The sequence below is a fragment of the Tiliqua scincoides genome, chromosome 1, assembly GCF_035046505.1.
Source record: "Tiliqua scincoides isolate rTilSci1 chromosome 1, rTilSci1.hap2, whole genome shotgun sequence".
NCBI classification, from domain to species: Eukaryota; Metazoa; Chordata; class Lepidosauria; order Squamata; family Scincidae; genus Tiliqua; species Tiliqua scincoides.
This window is the reverse complement of record NC_089821.1, coordinates 3476945-3504200: the sequence shown is the minus strand read 5'-3', so window position 1 is coordinate 3504200 and position 27256 is coordinate 3476945. Positions and strand designations below refer to the sequence as shown.

General features: G+C 43.6%; 1 protein-coding gene across 1 annotated transcript in view; it reads left to right on the top strand.

The window, feature by feature from the left end:
• NPAS3 (neuronal PAS domain protein 3) overlaps positions 1-27256 on the top strand; it is an 847937-nt gene that overhangs the window by 373231 nt on the left and 447450 nt on the right. The gene's annotated exons all lie outside the window — the stretch shown is intronic.

Genomic DNA, 27256 nt, shown 5'->3' with positions numbered 1-27256 from the left:
ATTTCTTTAATTCAAAACAGACAAATAAGACTGGAAGTTTGAAGAGCCAGTGAGATGTTGTTATGACACAGTAAGGAACCAAAATCTTGTTAGTAGGGTGATACCCTGGGGGAAAGACACTACTAGTGACCAAAATCACTAAAATAGTGGTTTGTGGGAATAATACCATCATGTTATATACCATTTGCGTAATTTACAGCAGAATGCAATTAAACAAACCACTTTGAAATGTCTCAATTCTATCAAGAGGTATGGCCAAAAAACCAGTGGGAGGGGGTGATGGTACTTCACCACGCCCACTACCCGGGTTGTTGCCCCACCTACTGCATGGCAGGAGGTCCATCATGGGGGTGACTTGCTGGCCTCCCGCACTGGGTGACACAAACCGTAGTGACACAACTATGTTTAGCTGAATATTTTGAAATTTCTTTATTAATTTTAGTGTGAGGATTTCAAAAATGCCACTATTTTTTTCACAGCAAAAATAGTTTAGCCACATGTTATGCCATGCCGCTGTATCAGACAACATGTATTGCAATGCATTAGGTCAGGGGACCACTTGCAGCACTTGGGGACATCCAGTCTTGCCCGCGGGGAGCCCCCAGTCTCCAATGAGCCTGTGGCCCTCTGGAGACTTGCGTCAGGCCAGCGTGGTCTCAAGCAACTGCTCTCAGCGTGAGGGTGACTCTTCGACCTCTCGTATGAGCTGTGAGGAGGGCTCCTTCCACTGCTTGCTTTTTCACGTCTGTGATGCAGCAGTGGCAGCAAAGGAAAGGTTGGCCTTGCTTTGTGCAAGACCTTTTATAGGCCTTGAGCTATTGCAAGAGCTTCATTTATTCATAAGTTCCATCTTGAATATATTCATTAATGCAAATTTATTCAAATTTGAAATGTAAATTCTTTTTTTTCTGGCCCCCCACACAGTGTCAGAGACATGATGTGGCCCACTTGCCAAAACGTTTTGGACACCCCTGCATTAGGCAATACAATAGATAACAAAAAAGTAAAGATAGCTAAAGACATTTTGATGGTACAAAAATACACTAAGATTACCATTGGAATTAACACCTCCAAATTGATTAAGATGGTTGGCAATCTTCAGTCTCGAAAGACTATGGTATAAGCCTACAGCACCCATTATCGCCAGGTGGTCTCCCATCCAAGTACTAACCAGGCCTGACCCTGCTTAGCTTCCAAGATCAGATGAGATTGGGCATGTGCAGGGTAACAGTTGCTGTCAAACTGATTAAGAAACATTAAAAATTCAACATAGACAATTTTTGTGTTACACAGTGTTATAATCAAAAATTTGTGTATTCCCAGAGTGCAATTTCCTAATAATGTGTAACTGGACAGCAGGACTGCAAATATATTTTATAGACTAAACACAGATACTTTCTATTATATGTTTTTTGCCTAATTTGTGAGTATGGGTTTTATGAAAGTTTCTAAAACTTTCATCACATTTCATTAAGTATATCACTTTTGTCATCTGCCAACCATGTATTTTAATGAGAACATAGAAACTTGTCCAATCCCCTTTTAAAGGCGTCCAGGCCAGACACCATCACCACATCCTGTGGCAAGGAGTTCCACAGACCAGCCACACGCTGAGTAAAGAAATATTGTCTTTTGTTTGTCCTAACTCTCCCAACACTCAATTTTAGTGGATGTCCCCTGGTTCTGGTGTTGTGTGAGAGTGTAAAGAGCATCTCTCTATCCACTCTGTCCATCCCCTGCATAATTTTGTATGTCTCAATCATGTCCCCCCTCAGGTGCCTCTTTTCTAGGCTGAAGAGGCCCAAACGCCGTAGCCTTTCCTCATAAGGAAGGTGTCCCAGCCAAGGACAATCCCGGACAATACAATTAATGGAAAATATTAGATACTCTGATTCAGTGCTAGTTGTGTGACATCCAAAGTCCATAAGATAGATGTGCCTTTCTGTGAGTGTTGCCCATCAACTGAGTGGCAATAAGGCTGCACTGTTCAGTGCCAAGCTCCATGCAGCATGGAGCTTGACAACCTGGAGGTTTGGCTACATGCATGGCATCATCGCTGAACCTTTGGAGATGGGTGTTGTAACACCGTGCTGGGTTCCATGTACCAGTGTGGACCTCTTCTAGGGAATATAGCTTGTGATATGGGACATCTTCCCTCTTCAGAGCTGAAAAATTCAATTTCTCATCTATAAAAATGCTACTGCAAAATAAAAAAAAAAAAATCATTAGGATCCCCAAGATTAGAAAGCCAGCATGGTGTAGTGGTTCTGATGTTGGACTTCAACCTGGAAGATCCAGGTTCGAATCCCTTCTCAGCCATGAAGCTTCCTAAATGACCTTGGGCCAGTCACTCTCTCTCAGCCTCCTCTACCTCTCAAGCTTTTTGTAAGGACAAAAAGGAGAGGAGGAACGATGTATACCACATTGAGCTCCTTGGAAGAAGATCGGTATAAAAATGTGAAAAATAAATATATATTCAAATGCAAAGACACTGCAAAATAGCCCATAGTTCTTTCCTGGTACTCAGAGCCCAATCCTATCTTTCTCCATAGGATACAGCTGCAGCCATTTTGGCAGAGGTCTCTGCGGGGGAGGGGGGCACTCAGACCATAGCTGGCTAATAGCTGGTGCAGTCCTGTGTAGACCTGCACCGAAGGATTGGGTCTGGAAAGGGGGTTAGGATTTGGCAGCCACCACTGAAACTGTCCCTTTCCCTGACCTGATCAGCCAACGGCCAGCCCCTGTCACTGCCCCATTCTGCCCTCCTCCCACCCCCGTCATTGGGTTCTTCATCATCATCACCCACCCCTCTCACCTCCCCTGCCCCTTACCTTCAGCAGCAGGTAGCTGTAGACATGCTGACAGCAGCAGGAAGGTTCTGGAGACTCTCAAGTCCACGTTATGGACTCAAGTTCCCAACCCTGGAATTTACATTTTGGACTCACAGTATCTTTTTATCAATTCAAACAATATTTTAAACAAAGAATGTAGAAATTATTACAGCTTTAAGAAATTTATAATAATAATAATAATAATAATAATAATAATAATAATACAGGTATTTATATACCCCCTTTCTTGGTCTTTATTCAAGACTTTATTCAAGGCGGTTTACATAGGCAGGCTTATTTAAATCCCCGTAGGGATTTTTACAATTGAAAGAAGGCTCTATCTTTCAAGAACCACTACATTCAGGTGTTTCATTCCGATCTGGCTTCACATTCTGGCCTCCATCCTCCCACGCTCAGAGTAGATGGAATAGCTCGGCTTCAGCTTGTCAGCTGCTTCAAGGTCGCACGGTGCTGGTGGCCTCGAACTGGCAACCTTGTGGATGTTATCTTCAGGCAAATGGAGGCTCTACCCTCTAGACCAGACCTCCTGCCCTCCTTATAACTATTACCTGCCTCTGCATGTTGTTCTGAATACAACTTGGACAGCACAGTTGGATGGAATGGACGACTAGGGGCTGCACCAGTGACTTTTAAGCTTTTTTTTTTTTTTTTTTAAATAGAGGGGAACCAGTATGTTTTCTACTGGTAGAATCCAACCACAATGTGTCATCCTACTTGCCACAAGCCTTTTAACAACCCCACTGTCTCCTTTTTGCCAGCCTTCCCCTCCTTATGGTTTGCACCTCCACCTTTCTGTGTCGCAACTGTTTGTCGCAGTTTATGCTCTAAAATCCCTTCACATTCTGCAGCTGTTGCACCCTCCTTCCTTTCAGCCAAAACCTCCTTGTCATGCAAGTCTCTTGTTTTGTATTCCCATTGGTGGTGTAGCTGGAGGGGGGGCTCTGTTCCCCCCCCCACTGGGAATGGCTCTGAAGAGAGGGGCCACTCGCCCACCTCCCTGCCAGGCTGAGTGCTCTGTCCCCCTCCAGCTACGCCACCGACTGCCATCCTTTTGTCTACTGACACCACTTCAAATGCTGGCAAATTGCAAATTCTAGACTCCTAGATATTTGTACTGCTACTTGAAGCAGGCTGCGGCCTGCAGCATCCCTTTTGCCCTACTTAGAGACTCTGCTTTCCGAGCCTTGAAGGTGGTTCAGTAATTTGTATGGTTGTGGTAGGGCGCTGTGGGGACACAAGAGCACTGAACCAGAAGGTAGGGATTAAGAATGCTTTTGTCATTAAGACCCCTTAAATAAAGTTGTCTGAAAGCGTCACCATTTACATTATTTGTAACATAAGACAAATGGGAAGGAATTGATTTTCACTACCACACAGATCAATTTATAAAATATGATAAACCTGCAGCATTACTTTCATGGCTTATGTTTACAAATTGCATATAGGTGGAATCCATAATCTGAAAAGACTGCCACGTGACCTTGGTGTGCACTTTCTCTTACAAGACGAAAGAAACATTGGTTTGCATGCCTTTTGTAGCTGGGAACTGAAAGCTATGCAGGTACTGGGCTTTGGAATCCACCTCCAGACATGTGCCAGGTTGTCTTGAGCACACATCTCCAGACACCATGCTCTTCATATGGCGAGATGTAGCATTGATATCTACAGACCACACAGAGACACAAAGCAGTCCTATAGCATCCACTGCCTGAACAGGATTCCTTAAGTCTTCTCTCATTCCACCTCCCCAAATCGCTCTGCAGTCACTTGCACTTACATCCCAGTCCTGTACTCCAGAAATGCCAGCATATCCTTGAGTATGCCGGTGCAATGACAGCCCTGCCGGTTGGCCTTGGCTACTGATGATGGTGCAATGTCAGGGAAGAAAACAAAACAAAAACAGAAGAAAAAAAACCCCACTGTTTTGATGCAGCTCAGACATCACTCAGATGCTGTTACCCTACACATACCCAATCTCGTCTGATCGCAGAAGCTAAGCAGGGTCAGGCCTGGTGAGTACTTGGATGGGAGACCGCCTGGGAATACCGGGTGCTGTAGGCTTATACCATAGTCTTTTGAGACTGAAGGTTGCCAACCATGGTGCAACCTAACTGGCAGGGAACGGAGAATGGGGAGAAGGTTGGGCCGTAACATGGGATGGATGCAGGAGGAACATCTGACAGATTAGGAGGAGCCAAGGCACACAAATAACCTAATCTTCCTTCAGGTGATAGACACACCCTCAATGTCAGAAAAATGCTACACCGTTGACGGAGCTGGTGTAGGTAGGAGTAACCCCATCAAGAACAATGGGGAAAGGGAAAAAGCAGAAAATTCCACCCCCTGCCCTGCTCACTTTTCTTTTGGTGGAGCATAAGATATAGACTACACTTGGCAGCCATCAGCAGCACACCAAGCCCAGTGCATAAGTCCCTGCCAGGGAGATTCCATCTCAGAAGGTCAGGGGTCTGGCATGGGGCCAGACGTCTCTGGGCTCTCGAAGGGGAACTTTGGTGATGAGAACTATCATCATATCATATTGGCAACCTTCCGTCTCGAAAGACTCTGGTATCGCACTCTGAATGGTGGTTCTGGAACAGCATCTAGCGTGACTGAAAAGGCCAATTCGGGAGTGACAATCCCTTCCACACCGGGAGCAGGTGCAGTCTGTCCCTGGTCTGCTGCACAGCCTGCCTCCAAGCAGGCCGCTCAGAGACCAGGGTTTCCCACCTGTTGAGGTCCACTCCTAAGGCCTTCAGAACCATGGTGAAGTAAAAAGAGCGCTTTGCACAAATAATCTCTTGCCCCTCTCAACTTGCACAGCAAGGTGTTGTGTTAATGCTTGTCTGCTCAGAATTCATATTTCAGATGTTGCCCCAGGAGTTCTCCACAGGCAAACCCCCAAACGGGAACATCTCCCTCATCACCCCAACAGGGGAAGGACAAAGCACCCCACACTGGTAAGCAGTGGGGTGGGGGGGTGGGAATCCTTTGCTGCAACATACTGATGTTGCATCCCCTTTCAGGCTATAAACCTGCCTCCCCTTCATGTTTGTCTCTGCCATGGGTGTTTCTGGCTGGTCAGGCAAAAGATGAGTGCCTTGCTGGGCTGGGTTCAAACTCATCTGGCCTGGCACCCAACCAAAGACAAGCAAGAGCCTTATTTCATTGAGACACTAGCACCCTCTTGGTCGAAGTGTTGTTGCGACTCCCCTTGCGATTTGTCCCTGGCATAAGGGCTCCTTCCAGCTGGATGGTGTCCCCATGTGAACTCAAAACCTTGCCAGAGAGAGACATAGAGAGGCATGTTTCACATGGTTGCCCTCTTCCAAGGGAGCTTTCTTTCTACCCCTGCTTGCTCAAAAACTTATACCTTGGGGGGTGTGTGTGTGTGTGTGTGTGTGTGTGTGTGTGAGAGAGAGAGAGAGAGAGTGGGATGAGTGAACTTGAGTGAGAAATGTGAGAAAGAGTGAATGGGATGACGATTTATTGATTTTATTACATCTCTACACCATCTCCTTTCCCCTAAGAGAACCCAAGGCAACTTGGGTTCCTAGTAAGGGTCGCTCATTAACCCTGTCCTTACCTCTGCTCAGCTCACTCTAGTGATGCTTCTCTGTCAGTTTTGGGGCTGACTGGGTGCAGTGATTGACTCCTTAGACACTACACCAGTGACACATGGGCATCTCACTTACGGCCTGCTGTTGTCATGGTAATGTCTCACTGACTTCACACCAGTGGTGTGCGGATGTCAGGATGTTGCTCAAGGGATAATTGGCTGTGCCAGTGCTTCCATGGCTGCTGGATGGGTTACTGGGAAGAAGTTAACAATATTTTGTTATAACAGTAGAATAAATATTAGTCAACTTGTGATGAATTGTTAAGACTGTACTTTTTGTGGTTAACCTGTGCTGGATATTAAATAGCTCACAACTTTGTTAGTGATCCTAATAAAGATACTGTGTTCCTTTTTGGAATATGTTATACTTTTTTTTTTTTTAGAAAAGGTACCTTCCAACACCCCCTCCTTGTTGATTTTGCTCTTTCAGTTCTTCCAAAAATAATAGGGTCTAGGGACAACTTCTTCACAATAAATCATACACATTCTTATTATGTTATTATCAATTATATCTCTAGCCTTAAGTTGCTTTGCGCTACCTCTACTTTCTTTTTTGTATTTTAGTTACTACCTTACTGTACCAACTCATGACTACTGGTCCCTTCAATACCTCTGCATTATAAACCTCTACGGGTACATTCCTAAAAGGCACTTGGGCTGATGCAAGTCTCTTGCACCATCCCAGGTGTGTCACAAAAGTGCCATAAAGCACTTGGGAAGATAGGCTGGCACATGGATGTGTGCCAGCCTCCCCGTGCCAACAAAGGCCCTGGAGTTGCATCAGCTGAACTTGGCCAATGCAAGGGTCTGGGGGGGGGCATGGGGAGGAGGTGGACGGGAAGTGTTTCGGGGTGGGGGAAGTATTTCGGGTGGGGGAGGGCAAGCGGCAGGCGGGACCTTGAGTGGGAAGTGGGGCCAGGATCCTGCAGTTATGCCAGTCCTGACCCCGTTCCCAGGTGGCCCAGGGCAGTCTTGGGCTGCTTGGATCGGGTCCACCTTATGAGGTGGCGCAGATCTGAGTAGAGCCATTGGGGCCACTGCAGTGTGACACGGGGTAAGGAGAAATGTTTCCCTTGCTGCACTGCCTCTGGCCCCAAATTTGTGCTGAACACAGCACAGACCTGCTGCCCTGCCTATTTCCTGCACAAGTTAGGATTGCAACTCTGAATCTGGTATTCTTAGCCTGTGGCCCATGGATTCCAGGGGTCTGTGAAGCAGGTGCAACAAAAAAATTGTGTATATTTGTTTAACTGCATTTTTCTGGGGAAGGGGTACATAACTTTCATCAGATTCTTGAAGGGGCTCACAACCCAAAAAAAACCAGAGACCAGTCAGAGACCTAGAAAGAGGTGGGACTCCCAGGCCAAACATTTTTGAGAAAATGGTTTGGTATTTTAGATGCCAAAGCCACAGAGCTATAGTTGTGTAATTAATTACAAGCTTTCCTGTGAAACAAATCTCCTACTCACAGCCAAGTCAGAAGTTCCGAAATATTACATAGAACAGTTTTTAAATTTCCATGCTTATTCAATTTCTTCTCCTTTTTTGTTTGTTAAACTAAAAGGACCTACTCTGTGATGGTGTGATATTTTCTGCCACTTTTTCTCATTTGACAGTAAGCTGGGGTTGGATATCATTTGGGGTGTGATATGAGTCGCTTGCCATTTGTCTTATTTTTTGTGCAATTCAGTTTGCCACTTTCTCACTGATGGGAATTTGGGTTTATTGTTTTGTTCCTTTTCTCAAAGAGATGAGGCATGCTGGTGGCATTACTGGAGGGGATCATTTGCAGGTTTTTTCTTCCTTCAGCAGGAAATGTTCCTTTTCTCCCTAACTAGAGGAAATCTTTTACTTTCTGGCACTTTGACACATCACTGACTGTTAGAGAACATGAAACCACTGTTTACTGCTGGTTCTTGAGTGTTAAACATCCCTCTACTGCTTTTATTATACCATTAATTGCACTTAATGCAGCTGCATTTCTGGTACGCTTGGCTAAGCTCTGAAAATTAAGTAGAGGGTACTTTGTTATAAAATTCACTGTAATGAGCTCTGGTGGGACAGGGTCTGTTAAGTTTGAAATTACCTCAGGCCATTTCCAGAGGACTTCTTAAAATATTTCACGTCTGTAGAAGTTTGTAACTACATAAACAGCCCAGAATAACGTTGACATGGAAAAAAAAAACTGTTCTCTATAGCATGCACTGATTTTTTTTTTTAAACAAAATGTTAATGGCAAAGCAGTTGTGTTTGTTTTGAATACTTGTCATCTTTAGCAGTTGAACATAATATTTTTAGTCTGACCACAAGTGCAATTTTGAGTGAACACTGTGGTCCTGAAGAATACACTCCTTTCATCCATTCCATACCTTCATGACAAAGGAATACTGTGGGATTCCAGCTGACTTTGTTAAGATTGGCACATGAATAGTGACAACTTCATATAAAAGAGTGTCCTCTCCTCCCCCAGTGTCCCGCCCCCCCCCCCAGTAAGTCAGACAGACACTTGTACAAAGCCCAGATCTCTGGTAGTTAACTAAGGGTCCAATCCTGCCCAAATTTCCAGGGTTGATGCAGCCACAATACATATATAACAAATGTTCCCTTACCTTGAGGACGTGTCCGTGATTCTTCCCCCCCACTATAGGATGCAGCACATGCCCTGTTGGCATGGCTGCCTCAGAGCCGGAAAGTTGAATTGGGCCCTAAGTAAATTTATGAGACATTCATACTGTCTTTTCAAGAGATGCTTGGGATAGGTAAAATAAACCAATGGCAAAAGCAGAATTCAATGGTTAAAAGTACATTAGTCAATGAATAAATCATCAGCCACAGTAACTGCAGCTTACCATTGGTCATGAGGAATGTAACAGCTGTATTGCTATTCAGCTTAATATAGTTTCTGATCACTTTATAAATACAACTAAACAACACTTAAATACTCATTAGGAATGCATTCAGAAGGAATTCCCTTAATGACGAGTGGATGTTTCACTAGATTCAGCACCCGTACAAATCAGGTGGAGGGTCTTCCATGGTTTTAGTATGGCAATTTATCTAAGTTTCGTAGTTAAAATTTAAACATGAGGTAATTAGAGGCCTCCAAGCTTGAAATGCATGCACCTTTTCTCCTTTTAATAGGCTCAATAAAGGTTCATCAATCTCCATATTTGAGTGTTATAGGTGTTATTGTTTCTATACTTTGGAACTGTCCAAAGCTTTTACTACTATAGGCTAAAAAATTTTAAAAATCAGGTTTTTGTGGGTATTTGCATATGTACACTAGGTGGAAAGACTCTATTGCAAAGGGTTTTTATCAGTCAGCCTATTTTGTCAGAGATATTCACTAGCCTATAATCAGAAACGCTGCAGCCGTTAAGTACCACATCTGTTGTCCAGATGGGCTAACAATAAACATGGTACAGCCCATCATCACTGTAGGATAGACAGGACAAGATACTCAAGGGGAATTTTTTACATATGTGTGTGCTGCAAGGAAGTCTTTGCCTGCTTGCTGTCCAAATATATGTAGTCTTATGGGTCTTGGTGCTGTAATCCCCTGAATTTCTGTGGAATATATGCTCCAAATCGGGTGACTCTCAGGTTCACAGTAAGTGCTTCGGATGGCACTGGAACTGCTGTGTGTACTGGGGCCACTTAAGTGGGCTGACGTAATCTGAAGACTAAAGAATTGCCAAAAAACGTGATGTCCTAATATGCCCTGAGCACTCAACAGTGGGATTGCATAACTGCACGCACTGATCCCAAGCTGTAGGCTGATAATGGGCCTGTAGCTACAGGACTTGGGCACCTTTGTGTTTTCATACTACAAGTATGGCCGCTGAAGGCAGTGGCGTCTCTAGAGGGTGCGGGTGGCACCGGGTGATTTCAAAGGAGGTGACGCGCACTAGTGACCAAAATGGCTAAAATCACAGTTTTTAGGAATACCATAATGTTAGATACCATTGAATGCATAAGTTACAGCAGAATGCAATAAAAAAAACTAAATTGAAATATCTGTGTTCTATCAAAAGATATAGCCAAAAACCCAGCAGGGCGGGGCAATGGTACATCACTGTCAGGTCAGCAGGGGAGGATAACCCTTGCCTTCCCGATAGCAGAATGGTTCGGGAGCGCAGGGAGATAGCACAAGAAGCAGGCGATCCCAAACAGAGCCAAAGAAGCAGACACAGGCTTGTTTGTTGCAGAAGCAGGTATTGGTAAAGGAGCAGGCAGAAGAGTAGTCAGTCAAACGGTCCAGAAGTCAGGGATACAGCAGGTCACAGTCACGAGAAGGCAGTCCAAAATCAGTACACAAACCAGCAGCACGGCTCGCAGAAACTCCACCACAACGACCCACACCCAGGAGTCTCTGCTTGCCCTATATATACCGGAGCCAGCCAATCAGAGTAGGGCGACCTCATGGTCACAAGACAGTCTTGTGACCCACTCTGATTGGCTGTCCAGTGGTGCATTGCACCACTCCACCATAGCCTACCTGACTCTGCACACATCCTCCCACGTCACATGGGTCCCACCTAACACAGGTGCATCTGATTGCTAATCATATACAGTGCTGCTGTTCCTTTTTTTACATTTCATGCCAGGCCTGGACATCAAGGCCCCTCTTGCTACATCCTGGCTTACAACAATTCAGGGCCTGGGATGCCAAAGACCTGACAATCACCAAACGCACCACCCAGGTCATTGCCCTACCCGCTGCATGAGAGGAGGCCCATCATGAGGGAGACATGCTGGTCTCCTGCCCCGGGGGATGCCAACCCTAGTGACACCACTGGCTGAAGGTAATCAAAGGGATATAAAGATGTAATAGAAACCACTTTCTAAAATAGGGATAATTCTGGCTATAAAGGCCTGAGTGGCTAGAGGAGTAAGGTATACTGTAGTCTGTTCCTGAGCTCTATCAGGAACTTCCTGCATTTGTAGCCACTATCCAGGCAACTTCACAACTCTCTGTTGTTCCTGCAACCCATCACAGAATGGAATTACCATTGGGGAAGATTGACTAAGAGAGCACCTCATATATGTGTATTTTTCATCCCAATAATTGTCAGCTGGGCCCTGCTCTGTAGGTTGTCTGCCAGAGAAGCTAAAACCACTGCTTGATGGAGCAGGGCCTCAATAGTAGACCAGATGCTGGAGTCTGTATTCCCCTCTGCAGACTCTTTGGAATAAAGAGAAGGCCAGCTGCAGCGACACCTGCTTCAGTCAGATCTGGCCATGGTGGTCCATGCCATGGTGATATCAAGATTAGATTATGGTAATGTACTCTATGTGGAGCTGCCCTTGAAGACAGCCTGGAAGTTGCAGCTAGTGCAGAATGCAGCAGCTTGTGTGGTTGCTGAAGGCTGGCGATTTGACTGTTGGACTGCCGCTTCGATGACTGCACTGGCTACCAGTTTGTTTCCAGGCCCAATTTAAGGTGCTGGTTTTGACCTTTAAAGTCCTTTTTGGCTTGGGACCAGCGTGTTTGAGAGACTGCCTTCTTCTGTATAGTCCGGTCCATTCTCTTTGGTCATCAGAGAGGGCCCTGTTGGTTATGCCACCATCAAAGAGGTTAGGGGGATGGCGGCCAGAAATAGAGTCTTCTTGGTGGTGGCACCTGTACTGTGGAATTCTCTTTGAGTTGAGAACAGGTCCTTCACCATTAACCTTCCGGAGGGGCCTGAAGACTTTTAGTTCAGAAAGCCTTTGATGCTCAGTAGAGGCTGCTTTCTTTAGTAATTGCTAAATTACCCCTGCTAATTGGGTAAGAGGCACTTTTTCAAGTGGGTGCTCCTCTTTTTTTAGCAGGGGGAGAGTAACTGGCCCACCTCACCCCAGCACTGTCTGTTCTAGTGGCTGCCTGCTGGTATTCATTTGCATCTGTTTAGATTGTGAGCCCTTTTGGGATAGGGAGCCATTTAGTTATTTGATTTTTCTCTGTAAACCGCTTTGTGAACATTTAGTTGAAAAGCGGTATATAAATACTGTTGTTGTTGTTGTTGTTGTTGTTGTTGTTGTTGTTGTTGTAATTGATTATTTTTTAACTGCTGGTTTTTATTGCTGCTGCCGTTTCATTTTTATTCTCTAATTTATAGTCTTATTTGTATTCATATATATATGTTAGATATTTTAGAGCCCAATCCTATGCATATCTACTCAGACACTATAGTTAATGGCACTTACTCCCAGGAAAGCATGGATATGATTGTAGCCTTAATCGCTGTTAGCCACCTCGGGTGCCCCCTGGGGAGAGGCAGGTTACAAATCAAATAAATAAAATAGTCAGTATGGTGTAGTGGTTAGAATGCTGCACTTGAGTCATGAAGCTTCCCAGGTTTGAATCCTTCCCTCTGTAAATTGGCAGGTTATTTATGAATTTGCATTCAAAGCGGCGCAAGCGACTGGACTCGAGTCTAGCCATGGTGGATTTTCACACCCCTGGTTATTACCTCTCGTGGATCTGGATGTTCGTCTTGCTTTTGAGTTTTGAAAAATCAGGATGTCCCCATTTTCACAAACATACGTTTGTGTATATGTGCATCTGTAGATTTTCATGGCCAGTAATAATCCAACAGTTTAACATATCAGGTGGGAAGGCAATGTTGTGTCAAAGGATTAAAATCCATGTTGTTAAAAAAGGTTCAATGTTTTGTTCTGTAACTTTTTCAGAACTTCATCAGGGAACAAGCCTAGATAGGACACTAGATAGGCATAGATAGGTCCTATCTACATGTCCTATGTAGACTTGTTCCCTAGTGAACAGTGATTTCACTGATTTTAAGAGTGATTTTAATTCCTTGACACAACCATAATCTTCTCACCCAGACATGTTAAATTGTTGGATACATTTGTGTATATTTGTGATGATAAAGACCATCATCCTAAGTGGAAACCCCTCAACTTCTACTTTCTGACCACAGAAGCCTGTTTGTTTGTGCTTCTGGCCAGGAGCAGGGGAATGAGATTGATGCTGGCATAATTGTAATAGAGCTCTCTCTTTAGTGCCACGTTTGAGAAGGACGCTGGGTGAATATGCCATCCTACTATGGGATCAAGAAACAAATGCTGTGAGAAACTACAACATCCAAGTAGTCAAAAAAATTTTGCTTTCTCTGGCTTTGTGAAAACAGTGGCAAGATGCATGGTATTTCGACCCTCAAGCAGGCGATCAGAGTTGAAACAGATTGTTTTTGGAACAACACACCATTATTTTCTGTTTCTCCAGTACTGCTGTTAGTGAAAGAAATCTAAATAAATGTCATTTAGCAGACAATTATTTCTGTTCAATGGCAGCATCAGTATTCCGAAAGCTACTGCTGGTATTTGGAGCAGTAAATACATCAAGCGTTCCAGAAAAGTTTACTTTCGTACAGCTTGAGTATGCAGTGGTAGTACAGTACGTATTAACAAATATGGAGTTATTAATGTGATGGTTTTATTTGCCCAATCACACTTTATAATTTGTTGTAAGGTTTCTCATTTATATAATAAAACTGATTTTCAAGCACACGTACTCTGAGCCAAAAAATAAAGAAAATTAGCGTGTGGTGTTATAATCCAGGTCTTATGCCCTCTTGCCTGGTGGCTCACAGAACAAAAGACTATGCATTTCCCGTCTGTGTTAATTGTATAACAGTTCAATTGCCTTTGCCCTGCAAGGATGACAACCTCTTAAACTCTTAAGTCTTCTGAGGAGTAAACTTGCAAAGAAAACAAAATAAACTGCTAAATTAGGTAGAATTCCACCTCCTGTTTCCTTTGCAATTGTCTCACTTCCTGATTCCTTGGCACTATCAGCCTGTGAGATGAATAAAACTAATATTTGCATCAGCTGGTAGGGAAGATTAAATGCACATCACAGGAGTAACTTTTTTTAATAGTAGGAGTAATGGTGGAGTAGAAGTGATCAAGACCCGTTCTGGACGTATTTCTGAAATGGGCTTGGAAATATAATATTTCTCAATCAAAATGCAATTTTATTGGATCCAGAACACCTTGGCACTCTTTCTATGCAGCAAATGCTTAATTCAGGCTTCTCAAACTAGGGCATCACAACACCCCAGCCTGAGGGCCCTGGCCTCTGTCCCCTTAAGGGGCGGGAGGAGAGGAAGTGTTGCAATCCCCAGGATTGCGTTGCTAAGGGGGTGCAGGGACTGGCATGCACTTACCAGTCCCTGCTGCAGCCTCCCAGGGGTGCGGGGAGCCCTGTGTGACCCTCTGCAGGGCTCCTCAATGCTTAAAAAGCAGTGGCATCACTAGGGGGTGCAGGGGGTGCGGGCCACACCGGGTGACGTGCCAGGGGAGTGACGCACCCTGGGGGGAGGACGTGCTAACATCGCGGCTTTAGGAGCTACCGTGTCATGCCATACACCGTTGGATGTGGAATTCCCAGCAGAGTGCAATGAAAAAACAGAATTGAAATCGCTCCTTTCGTTCAAAAGTTATGGCCGAAAAACCAGAAAGAAAAAATGAATGGATCCCTATGGAAAGTGAGCTGTATCGCGTGTTTACTCGTGAGTAGGCGCACTTGCCATAGTCCGTCAGAAAGGGCAGGCTGAGAGGAATCCAACAATGTCAGAATGGTCCTGATCCAATGAATGCAGCCCCCAAAAACACCGGAGAAGGAGGTCTCTGCCTCCCAGCTGCCATATTGAGCTCTATGGAAAGCAAAACAGCTACACTTGTTTACTCGTGAGTAGGCAGACGAGCCTTGGCTGATGATCAGACCAGGCAAAGGGGAATGTGAGGACACCAGAATGGTCCCAATCCGATGGGGCTGCTCCAGAAGGCAGCCTCCCCCCCCCTAAAAAGGACCAAAGAGGCTTCAACTGGTAAGGGGAAGTTTACTATTTTACACTTGGTCTCTGTAGTGATATGCCAGAAATAGAAGAACTTTAAACTGGGCACTGGGGAGGGCTGGAAATCTCACTAATTCTTTTTTTTTTGGGGGGGGGTGTTATTGCAGGCAGACTACAGAGTAAGCTCCATTGACCACTGTGGGACTTACTTCTGAGTAGACATGCATAGGAGTGGGCTCACAGGCTGCAATCCTACCCACACTTTCCTGAGAGTAAGCCCCATTGACCACTATGGGACTTACTTCAGAGTAGACATGCATAGGCTTGAGCTCACAGGCTGCAATCCTACCCACACTTTCCTGAGAGTAAGCCCCATTAACCACAATAGGACTTATTTCAGAGTAGATTCACTTGGTGGAACAGGACTGGTTCCCCCTTATTTAATTATTTCTTTTATTTTAATTTTATTATTTATAATTATTTATTTGCTTGATGATACCATTCTAAAAAGTGGGTCCTAGTGCTAAAAGTTGAGAACTGCTGCAATAAGGTGTTAGTAAGTTGACATGGGTGTGTGTGTGACTCTACAAGTTTTCAAAATCACTAAAATCAGAATTTGGAGGAATAAGACCATCATGTTATATATCAATCAATGTGTAATTTCATGCAGAATGCAATGAAACAAACCACATTGAAATATCTGTGTTCTAACAAAAAGTACAGCAAAAAACCAGTGGGGGCGGGGCGATGGTTCATCACCACGCCCACCACCTGGGGCGTTGCCCCGCCCACTGCATGGGGTGACGCACAGGCCTCCTGTACCGGGTGATGCGAATCCTAGTGACACCATTGTTAAAAAGTGAAAGCGGAGCAATCACGCTCCACCTTGGTTTTGCGGAGGCGGGGTGCGATAGCTCCACTTTCACTTCTTAAGATTTGGGGAGCCCTGAGAATGGTTGCACAGGGCTCCCTGACCCTCAGGAGTTTGCTGCAGGGAATGGTAAGTAAATGCCAGTCCCTGCAGCCCCCTTAGTGGTGCAGTCCTGGGGCTCACGTCACTGCGTTGTCGTCCCCGTCGACGCAAGAATCTACTGTGGCTCAAACTCTCCCAGAGAATTTGAGAACCGCTGGCTTAATTCTTCAGATCCATAGCCAAACTAAAAAGTGACTGAAAGCTGCCAAAGGGCAGGTGTCTACTACTAAAATGACTCATCTCATCGCAGACACTGTCTTCCCAAGGAATGTAGGAAGCTGTCTTGTGCTGAGTCAGACCACTGGTCCACCTGGGTCACTGTTGCCAACGCTGATTGACAGTGACGCTCCACGATGTCAGCTGGGAATTTTCCTCCGCCCTACCTGGAGCTGCCAGAGATAGAACCATTGGCCTTTTGCATACAATGCACATACTCTTCCACTGAGCTACGACCCCTTTATTTGGAAAATAAAGTAGCTGTATGTCTATCTCCAAAGGCTGCCCTCCTTGTTCTGATAAAAATGAGCATACCCAGTCAAGGCCTGGCTGCTCACTCCAGCTGGGTATTGTAAATTTTATAACAAGAGCCTATGATCTGCAGCATCAAAGGCTGCTGAGAAGTCAGGCATTGTCAACAACAAGGATGCCTCTGTCATCCTGTAGATGCTGACCATCTAGAAAGGCCAGCGATGGGGTCTCACTTTTGTATTCAGGTTGGATCATCTTCTAACATTTGTAGAAGTGAAAGTTCCTTTAAATAAAGTTATTTCATGCAGTGTATATGCATTTAAAGTAGCAGTATTTTGACTTTCCATTCATTCTATTATGTATAGAAAAAGAGCATCTGGAACAGCAGCAAAAATAATTGGCTGGTAGTGAAGTTGATTCTTTTGAGAACCTTGGCTTAATTATACTCAGTTCAACTTTGGCAACGGATGCAGGTTTCTTCCTCAAAATGTTGATTGGTTGTCCCATTTCATTTATTAACCTTCATTATAACTTACCCTGTCTTAATGATAGAAAAACTAAAAAAGGTACATGGTAAAACCGTAAGTCCCAATTATAGCTTCCCCCCAAAACAAATTCTGTAAAGTTTTCTGTTCTTGTTTTTGATACAATTGCAGTACGGATTTGTGAGCATGGATTTTAATTCCATCTAAGTATCAAATTACGTTAGTGGTCTCATATTAACTTTTTTTTAATTGGCCAGTGTCCAATCACCCCAAAGGAAATGTGTGCATGTTGCAAGAAAATGGCAGCTGGACCTGTTTTCAAAGCACTACCTCCAATTTAGGCATTATTTCCCCACCATTTTAGGTTTTGAAGGAAGGTCATTGAATGGTTCTCAGCACAGCTGGTGAAGTAGAAATATAGGTATTACTATTATCTTATTGGGTCAAAATCCTGTGGGACTTTCAGATACAGACTGACAGACATGTGGAGGCCATTATTATTATTATTATTATTATTATTATTATTATTATTATTATTATTATTATTATTATTATTATTATTATTTTCAGACATTTTATTCAGACATTATATTTGGGTTTGTTTTATTCAGGCATTGAGTCCTTCCCAAAGACCCGGGATGCCTGGTTTTTGTCCTGTTTTGCTGTTATAAATATCGTCACAAGATGTAAGCTGTTCCCAGTAAAGCTGCTTTTTGTAGTTGGTGGATGATAATTTCTGTGGCCCTGATGCTGTTCAAGTGCTCTTCAAGGAGTTTTGGAATAGCACTGAGGGCGCAATCACCACTGGAATCACTTTGGTCTTCTTCTGCCACAGCCTTTCAGTTTCTATTTGTAAATCTTTGTATTTTGTTGTTTTTTCCAGCTCTTTTTCTTCCACTCAGCTATCCCCTGGTATTGCTATATCAATGATTTTGACTTGTTTTTCTTTCTTCTCGACTACAGTTACGTCTGAAGAATTGTGTGATAGGTATTTGTCTGTAGTCGGAAATCCCATAATCTTTTGGCATCTTCATTTTCAGTGACTTTTTCAGTTCTGTGGTTCCACCATTTTTGGGCTGCGGGTAGCTTGTATTTTTTACAAATGTTCCAGTGTATCATTGTTGCTACCTTGCCATGCCGTTGCTTATATTCTGTTTGTGCGTTCTTTTTACAGCTAATTAGGTGGTCCACTGTTTCGTCGGCTACTTTGCAGAGATGGCACTTGCTGTTTATTGATATTTTTTCTACTTTTATTGCATTTATTCTTAATGCCTGTTCTTGTACAGCCTTATTAGACCCTCTGTTTTTTTCTTCAAGTTGCCTTTTTTGAGCCACTGCCAGGTTTTGGTGATGTTTGTTTTTCCAGTAATGTCTCGCAAATATTGTCCATGTAGTGGCTTATTTTCTCACTTTTCCGCATCGTTCTTTTATAAGCCTGCTTTGTTTCATTGGTATTTAATAACTTCCTCATTGTTAACCATTTTAAGACATTTTAAGTACCCCCAATGGGACACTACCTTGTCGTGGTGGTGGGGCTTATGTGCTTCAGTGAGGCAGGGGGCTAAGCTGGACAGGGACACCCAAACCAGACAGGCCTCTGCTGAGAAGTCAGACTAAATGTGTCCCAAACCCATTCCTAGTATGTTGTGAAAAATGAATAGGAAGTCCATACTGGCTTCGTCATCGCCTGGGTCAACAAGGACAGCGCCAGGTGCTGGAGTTCTTGGGCACCTGGTGATAAGTGGGCTGCAGGACTCAGGATCTCCAGTTAAGCAACCAGGACTGGAGACTAAAGGGCTACTGAAAGAAATGTCAAATAAGCAGAAAAAATTCACAAGAAACACCATCAAAGAAGTAATTATAAGTCTAGCCCAGCCAGAAGAAGTCATGAGAAAAGAATCATCATCATCATCATCATCATCATCATCATCATCATCATATTGCATGTCATAGCTGCACGTTCTTTAGCTGGACTTGGCATTAATTACTAGTCAGACCTTACCCAGGGGCCTTGGATGTCGTAATATATTTGCAAATGTTGTGTGCTGAGCCGAGCAGGGTAGCTTTTTGAATTTGACCGATAGTAACGTCCATATGTTTTAAATTATTATTGCTGTTATTGTTGTTATTATTATTATTATGCTTTGTATAAGCTTATAAAGTACAAAATATAATAAGTACATCCCCACCATTTAGTATGTCGCAACTTGTGGCTATGCCAATATGTGCTTTCTATGCATTCCTGGCTTCCTACTTTCACATGACCTTTCATTCACTTTATGCACAGCTTGTGCCATCTGCTTCCCTCCCCCCCTGGCTTTCCCCAAGTCCTGGCTATTTCCTGTACCTATTCCTGGTCTGTGTTCCCCTACACATTGTTTGTGTAATGCAGTAGCAAAGCTATGGAGGGGCAGTAAGTATTGCAGGTGCCACAACACACTATGTAAGTGGTGCATTGCCTTTGCTACCCAAAATGGCTCCGATGGCAAGTGGGAGGGGTTGCTTACATGGCATGTTGTAGCACCTGCAAAACTCACCATGCCCTCCCGTAGCTACGCTACTGGTGTAAAGTGAGCATCATTCAGCACTCCTCCTTGCCTTCACTGATGCTCTTAATTGAGAAAACCTTTATGAGCCTTCAAAAATACCTCTTTTCTATTGTGCTATTTTTCATGTTTAGAGCACCTTTGCCCACAGTAAAGAAGGGCCTTAAAAATCTAGTTGCATTCTTTAGATGGGGCAGATTATAGCATACCATCCAGACACAAAAATATATGCAGAAATATTCATTATATCTAGAACATGCTGGATTTTCTTAGGGAAGTGTCTGTGCTGGAGTGACAGATTGTGACAGGAGAAGGGTGAGATTTAAAAGAGTCTTAGAACTAGAACATACCTTATGCACTGCGAATCTCAGGATTACATGTCATGTATCCTGCTTCATGTATATCCAGCAGTTCTTGACACCCTAGTGGCATGCAGAAGCCCTGTGGATGACTGGAGCATTAACTTGGAAGTAATAAGGCTGTGCCTGACTTACCTCAGCATTTGTAGCAGATGTTGCAAATGTCATAAACATGAACCTTTGGGATCAGAAGGAGAGAGAGGAAAAACCCTCAAGTCAACAGATTTAGGCCTCTCTGTTTTACAAGCAAGTGTAGTCTGCTGCTATGTAAAAATGCTCTGACTTAATGTGAATATCCTACCTTCCTTTCCTAGAACTGAACTAGCAATTTGTGTAGCCCTGAAGTCTGAAGAGAGTTTTCCACCTGGAGGACTTAGGAAATAAAGACTATAGAACTACAATTTTTTTCCCTTTTTGGATTTTTTTTCTTTGCTTGCTTGCTGTTGCTTATAGTCATATTAGTTGAAACAAAATGCTTACAATAATGTATTGACCTAAAAGTGTGGAGAGTTTAAAGGCATCATCCTCGTGGAGCTCTCCCTTTTGGGTAGGAATGGAAGTTCAAGCATCTTGAATTTGGAGGGAAACTTTAATGCCCTGCTACTAAGAACATAAGAACAGCCCCACTGGATCAGGCCATAGGCCCATCTAGTCCAGCTTCCTGTATCTCACAGCGGCCCACCAAATGCCCCAGGGAGCACACAAGACAACAAGAGACCTGCATCCTGGTGCCCTTCCGTGCATCTTGCATTCTGACATAGCCCATTTCTAAAATCAGGAGGTTGCACATGCACATCATGGCTTGTAACCTGTAATGGAGTCGGACCCACCTTCAGTCTCTGCTGGATTCTATCCCTTCCTTAACATAAACGGTCACCCCACCTCCAACACGCCCCTCCCTGTCCCTCCTGTAGAGTTTATAGCCCAGGATTGTGGTATCCCACTGATTCTCCGCATTCCACCAGGTTTCCGTTATGCCCACAATGTCAGTGTTTTCCCTTGTCACCAGACATTCCAGTTCTCCCACCTTTGCTCGTAGACTTCGGGCATTCGCATAAAAGCATTTGTACATGGAATGCCCCAGGGTGGGCTGCTTATTTGCTCCTTTGTCCCTGCATCCTCTCATTGTGCCAGACCATCTATCACATCCCATCACGCTACCATTCCCAATTTCTTCTCCTACTCTGCCTTTGTCTTGTTGTTCTCTAACCTCCCCATCCTCGTCCCATAGGGATGAGGAGTCCTGAACCTAAGCCCCTTGGCTCCTGTCAGCCTTCCCCCAGGGATCAGTTTAAAAGCTTTACTGTTTAAAAGTTTACTGTTTAAAGTTTACTGTTTAAAAGTTAACATTTTTAAAGTTTACTGTCAGGGGGACTGTCTACTTCCAAGTGTTTTTCTCCTTTGGCTTTCCTTTGGCTTTCTAACCATCTCACTAAAATAGATAGGAAGCATAGCATGCTTTAACAGAACTGGATTATAAAGAGTAAAAGTTATATGTGAAAGATAATATATGGGTCATGTGGAATAATTCTGATTAACTGGATAACGTAAATGTAAAAGAGACTTCTTATGAACTGATATAGCCTTGTTTACCAGGTCTCTCTCTCTCTCTCTCTCTCTCTCTCTCACACGCACGCACGCACGCACGCACGCACACACACACACGCACACACACACAGCAGAATGAATATGTATTTGGAAGAACTGATACAAATTTGCAGTGATCCTCAAACCTCCATTTGGGTATAGTCACTGGGCAGCCCAATCTTGAGCTGCCTGGTGCACGGGGCTCCCGTGGTGCCCAAATGGCTACCGCAGGATCCTGAGCATGCCAGGCAGCCACTAGCAGCTCCTCAAGGGAAGGGGACTTTCACCCCCTTCCCCCGGGTAAGGGAAGTAGCTTTGCAGTGGGGCCACTCAATTCTGCGGCGTCTCTTTAGCTGTTGCAGAATCCAGGAGTCTCATGTCGGGCCACATGGCTAGACACGGGGTTCTGGATCCAGTGGAGCTGAGCTGGTTCTGCCCCCTTCCGCCCCTCTCCCTTCCCCCACCCTCGACTCACCCCAGAATGCTCCAGCACTGGGCACGTTTAAGAACATAAGAACAGCCCCGGCCCATCTAATCCAGCTTCCTGTATCTCACACTGGCCCACCAAATGCCCCACGTTTGCGACAGTGTGTGCTGGAGATGAGCTGGTGCACCGAGTTCTGGATCAGGCCCTAAGTGGATAACACAGGCCTACAAAATTAAGGGTCAGAAAAGTTTTTCCCAAACTTTATGGTGGTTTGATATGAATTTGGGGTGCCGATCCAAAAAATGGCATCCGTTTTGCCCTGTCACGTCTAGTTTTGGAGACACGGCATAGCCTCTTTAGTGAATGGTTCAAGCAGCTTCCTCATGAGGAAGCCTACACCTTCCTTACTATATCTCCAAAACTAGACGTGACAGGGCAAAATGGATGCCATTTTTGGAATCGGCACCCCAAATATACCCAGGAATTGGTTTATAAGGAAGCAAAATGTGTATTGGCCTGTGTAATTGTTCAGATCAGTAGTTCTCAAACTGGTGGGTGGTGACCCACCAGCTCGTGTAAAGCTCCCGCAGTCCCTTTAAGGACTAGGGCTAGGACAGGGCTAGGACAGCGGCGCAATCCCCAGGATCGCATCACTAATGGGGTTGGAAGGGGGTGTTTTTACCCACTGATGTGTGTAGTATGTTGCAGGAGAAGCAGGGAGCCCTGTGCAACTCTGCACAGGACTCTCCGAGTCTTAGAATATTGAAAAAAACACAATCGCAAAGCACTTCCTTGTTATGAACGCAAAGAGGAAGTGCTTTGTGTTCACATTTTCCCAGCATTCTAAGGCTTGGGGAGCCCTGTGGAGGGCTGCACAGGGCTCCCTGCTTCTCCTGCAACATCCTGCACACATCAGTAGGTAAAAACACCCTCTTCCATTCCCGTGGAGTGGCTGCTCTTTCCCCTTTCCCTGCAAAGACTTACCCCAGGAGTAAAGCTCCCAGGTGTTTGAGAACCACTGGTTCAGATTATATAATAAAAGTGATAGTGATAATGGTAATAAACAAAACAAACAAACAAACCACACTTTTTATGGGTTTTATTGTGGAGAAGTAACAGCCCAGTCCTATCCAGCTTTCCAGTGCTGCTGCAGCCGCAATGCAGCCCCCAGGTAAGGGAGCAAACATTCCTCTGTGACTGCCCCCCCCCCACCCAGGATGCAGCATGTCCTGGCATGGCTGCATCACTGCTGGAAAGTTAGTTAGGATTGGGCTGTATATTATTAACATAGTAAGGAGTTTTCTGCCTTTTGGTAACAGTTTTCAAGTGCAAACATCTGATTATTTCAAATTAAATACACAAAACCGAAACTGAATGCTATGGGGAAGCAACTGACAGTCACTATCAGTGCATCTTTTCAATCATATACCTTTTTAAGACTCTAGACAGAGAGGCAGATGCTGTAATCAGTATACAAACTATGTATATTAACATTTCTTCTAGTTTTTCATATGCACAATCCAGTAACAATTTGAATATGTAACTAAAACTGAACCAACAGTAATCCCTAGCAGTATTGTATGCATTGATATTCATACCTTAAATTGAGCTTGACTAGTTTTGTTTGTCCCTCCCCCAGGGGTAAATACTGAATATTTTTGCCCTGGCTTGAATTTTGCCCACAGGACAGTCATAAAACATGTGCATGCACACATATATATGTCCATGGAGCTATGAGCTGGTTGGCTGTTTTTTAGAGACCCTGAACTAATAAGGATTAATAAGGAAATTGTATGGCAGTGTGGGCACAAATCACAGTGTTGGAAACTCAGCTGATCTGTTTAGAAAACCTTTTCACCGAAATCATTTTTTGCATGGGATAGCTGGCACGTGGAGGCAGTTTCAAGTGGCCTTTATGTGACAGTCTTGCAGCATCTGAGGTATAACCACCTGTAAGGTGTTATATAAAAGCAAGAATTTGACCCAGGATTCTAAACTTCTGGGTCATGGCGGACAGGGGTGATTGGAAAGCACCATCACCTATTCCTCCTCATACAGTTCCAACAATGGTCATGGCAACTACTGAAAACTTTTATCTATAAGTAAGTGGGGAGGAATGAAAACAACACAGTAGTTTTCAAGTATCAACAGTTCCTGCAGCCACAGGAGAACCATTGAAAGCTGCACTTTTGAAGGATAACAGCTGGAGTTTGAATGGTTCTATATACATAGAACAACATTGTAAAGATCTTTATTATGTTCTTATTGCCTCTGTAAATGGCCTTGTGCAATATCCAGAAAGCACTCTGAGAAGGAGGAAAGGTGGAATATAATTACAGTAATAAATAAATAAAAATATAGAGCTTTTGAACATTTAAAGCATCCCTAATAATATGGATTTTTTAAAATAATATAATTTATCCACAGTAATATATAACAGAGAAAGCTATGAGATTATATATGTATAACATAGAGAAAGCTCTCTCATTAGAGAAAGCTGTGAGATCTCTTGTTTGGTGAAAAAGAATCACAGTTAACATATACATTTCTTAGCAGAATTATAACTTAAGACTGAAATCCTGGAAGTAAATCCCATTGAACATAATGGGACTTACTTCTGAGTAGATGTGCCTAAGGTTGCTCTGTGACTTTAGCTTTTACTATATTGGGGGGGGGGGGAGAATAAAACGTTTCCTGAACCTACATGAAATTCCAATAAACAATTTAAAAAGGGCTTTTTAAAGGTGACAATTTAAAAAGACAATGTCTTTTTAAATAGACAATTTAAAAAGGTGGCTTTTCTCAACAAAGAAGAAATGGTTTATTTAACTTGTTTGCTTATGAGGGGATTGGTTAATGAGGAAAGGACTTCAAGAAGGAGAGGAGGCCATTTGTTCTACAGTTTCTGGCGAGTCAATTTAATTTGATATGCTGTGAAGTAGTGTTGCACTTCACCAAAAATGCTTGAAATTGCAGAAGTTAATTTGTCTTTGGGAAAATGAGTGACGGAAGCAGGGAAGAGCAAAATGATTTGAGATCAGAGCAGTGGAAATAACCTTGCAGAATGAAAGCCCAAAATAAAAGAGCCTACTCTGAGATGAGAGACCACTCCTATGACATTTCTAAACATCCTCTGCATGAAACAATGTCAGAAAAATTCTGACATTAAAAATCTAGGCTGCCCCCCTATATATTATTTCAGTAAATGCTTCCAAGTACAATACACAAATATCAGGAAATTGCTGGTTTTATATATGACTTTGATTTCCTTTCTACAACAGCAGATGAAGATTGCAGAATGTGTTAGGTTGGGCGCATTCACCATCTCTAATTTTTACTGGGTATTATTTCACTGTAGCAGTAAATTTCTTGTTCAGTATAAACAGCGCAATATTTCCTGCAAAGAAATTGCTTGTAACATCTATAATGTTACACTTCTAAACCAATAACCCAAGTCACCTGTCATTAGGTGGCATATGTCTTTGTGTGCAGAGATCAGATTTGACATTTGATATCATGGAGAACATTTCCAAATCGTTGCTCTAATATTTCTTTGCTCTGTATTGATTAATAATCAGACTGGTATCAGGAAGGCACTCTGTACAGCATAGTTACAGTGAGCTTTTTCATATTAAAATTTGCTTATTGAACACAGCAAGTTTTAGCTGAGTTTTACAGGTAAATTAAGTGAAAGCCCTTGCACAAATATTTGAGAGTGACATGTTCCCATTCAATCAGGCACTCCAGATTCTAGAAATCTTCATCCTGATCCAGCATTTTTTTACAGGCATAAGGAGTATTAAAATAATCTCTGCCACAAGCAATACTTTGCAATGTCTCAGAGGATTCTGGGGGAGACAGGAACTTTGCTATGTGCTTGGAAGAGATTCTGTGTTGCAAGAGATTCTGGGGCCCACCTTTCCAACTGCGTACTGCTTCACTTGCATCCCTAAATATGTTTGTGCTCCGATCAACTTCATTGGTTGCTTACACATTCTGTCCAGCCTGGCTTTCAAGCTGAATTTTCCCTAACAGGTTAAAGCAGATGGGGTAGCAGAATTCAGCAGAGAGAAAAGACCTGTTCCAGAATGAAGTTCTGCACCACCACAGGGCAGAACTACATTTTGCACATCAACCTCCTATCATTACAGTCTATCACCGCTTCTCGCAAATCAGGGCTAGGAGAATGGTGTTGATGGAAAGTGGGAGGATGGAGGCCAGAATGTGAAGCCAGATCGGAATGAAACACCTGAATGTAGTGGTTCTTGAAAGAAAGAACCTTTTCTCAATTGTAAAAGTCCCTATTTAATAAGGGATTTAAATAAAGCCTGCCTATGTAAACCGCCTTGAATAAAGTCTTGAATAAAGACCAAGAAAAGCGGTATATAAATACCTGTTATTATTATTATTATTATTATTATTATTATTATTATTATTATTATTATTATTATTATTATTATTATGGCAGACGAACATTGGGCCAGAGTATTTATTTGTCCCTTACATACCACAACTTCTCTCATCAACTGCTGCTTTTGGTCATGAATGTGTATGTGGAACCTGGACTAGGAGGGAAGCAGTTAGTGGATTGCAGTTGCAGGGGAGAACTGGTAGGCAGGGAAAGGCCCTCCTCCTTCTCAAAGCCTGTCTGTGTTGCTGCATGTTATGTGCTCCTGTCCCCTGATCTGTGTAATGAGGCAGTGACTGGGCTTTAAGGATATAACACTGAGGTGGCATGTGTTGTTCCACTCAATGAAGAGCCAAGAAATAGAGCCGTGTCGCGGGTGTCTTCAGTCCTGGGGCAACGGTTCTCAAACTGTATTTTACTGGGATCCCTGAAAAATAATACAGTCGCGCGTTGCTTAGCGACAGGGATGTGGACTGGCACCTCCGTCGCCAAGTGAGGCTTGACATTGTGCAAAGCCTCCAAAGGAGCACGGCTCCCCTTGCCTCCAGAGGGTGGGGAGATGAACAGGGACCAATGGTGGCTGTTGCTTATGATGGATGTCGCTGGTCAGAACATCAGTAAGTGAGGCTCGCCTGTATATACATTGACATGACCCTTCTCCCCCATACTACAGTTAGTTGTGAATTAAAGGCAGTCTGAATTATGTACAGTGTCCTGATCGTAGAAAT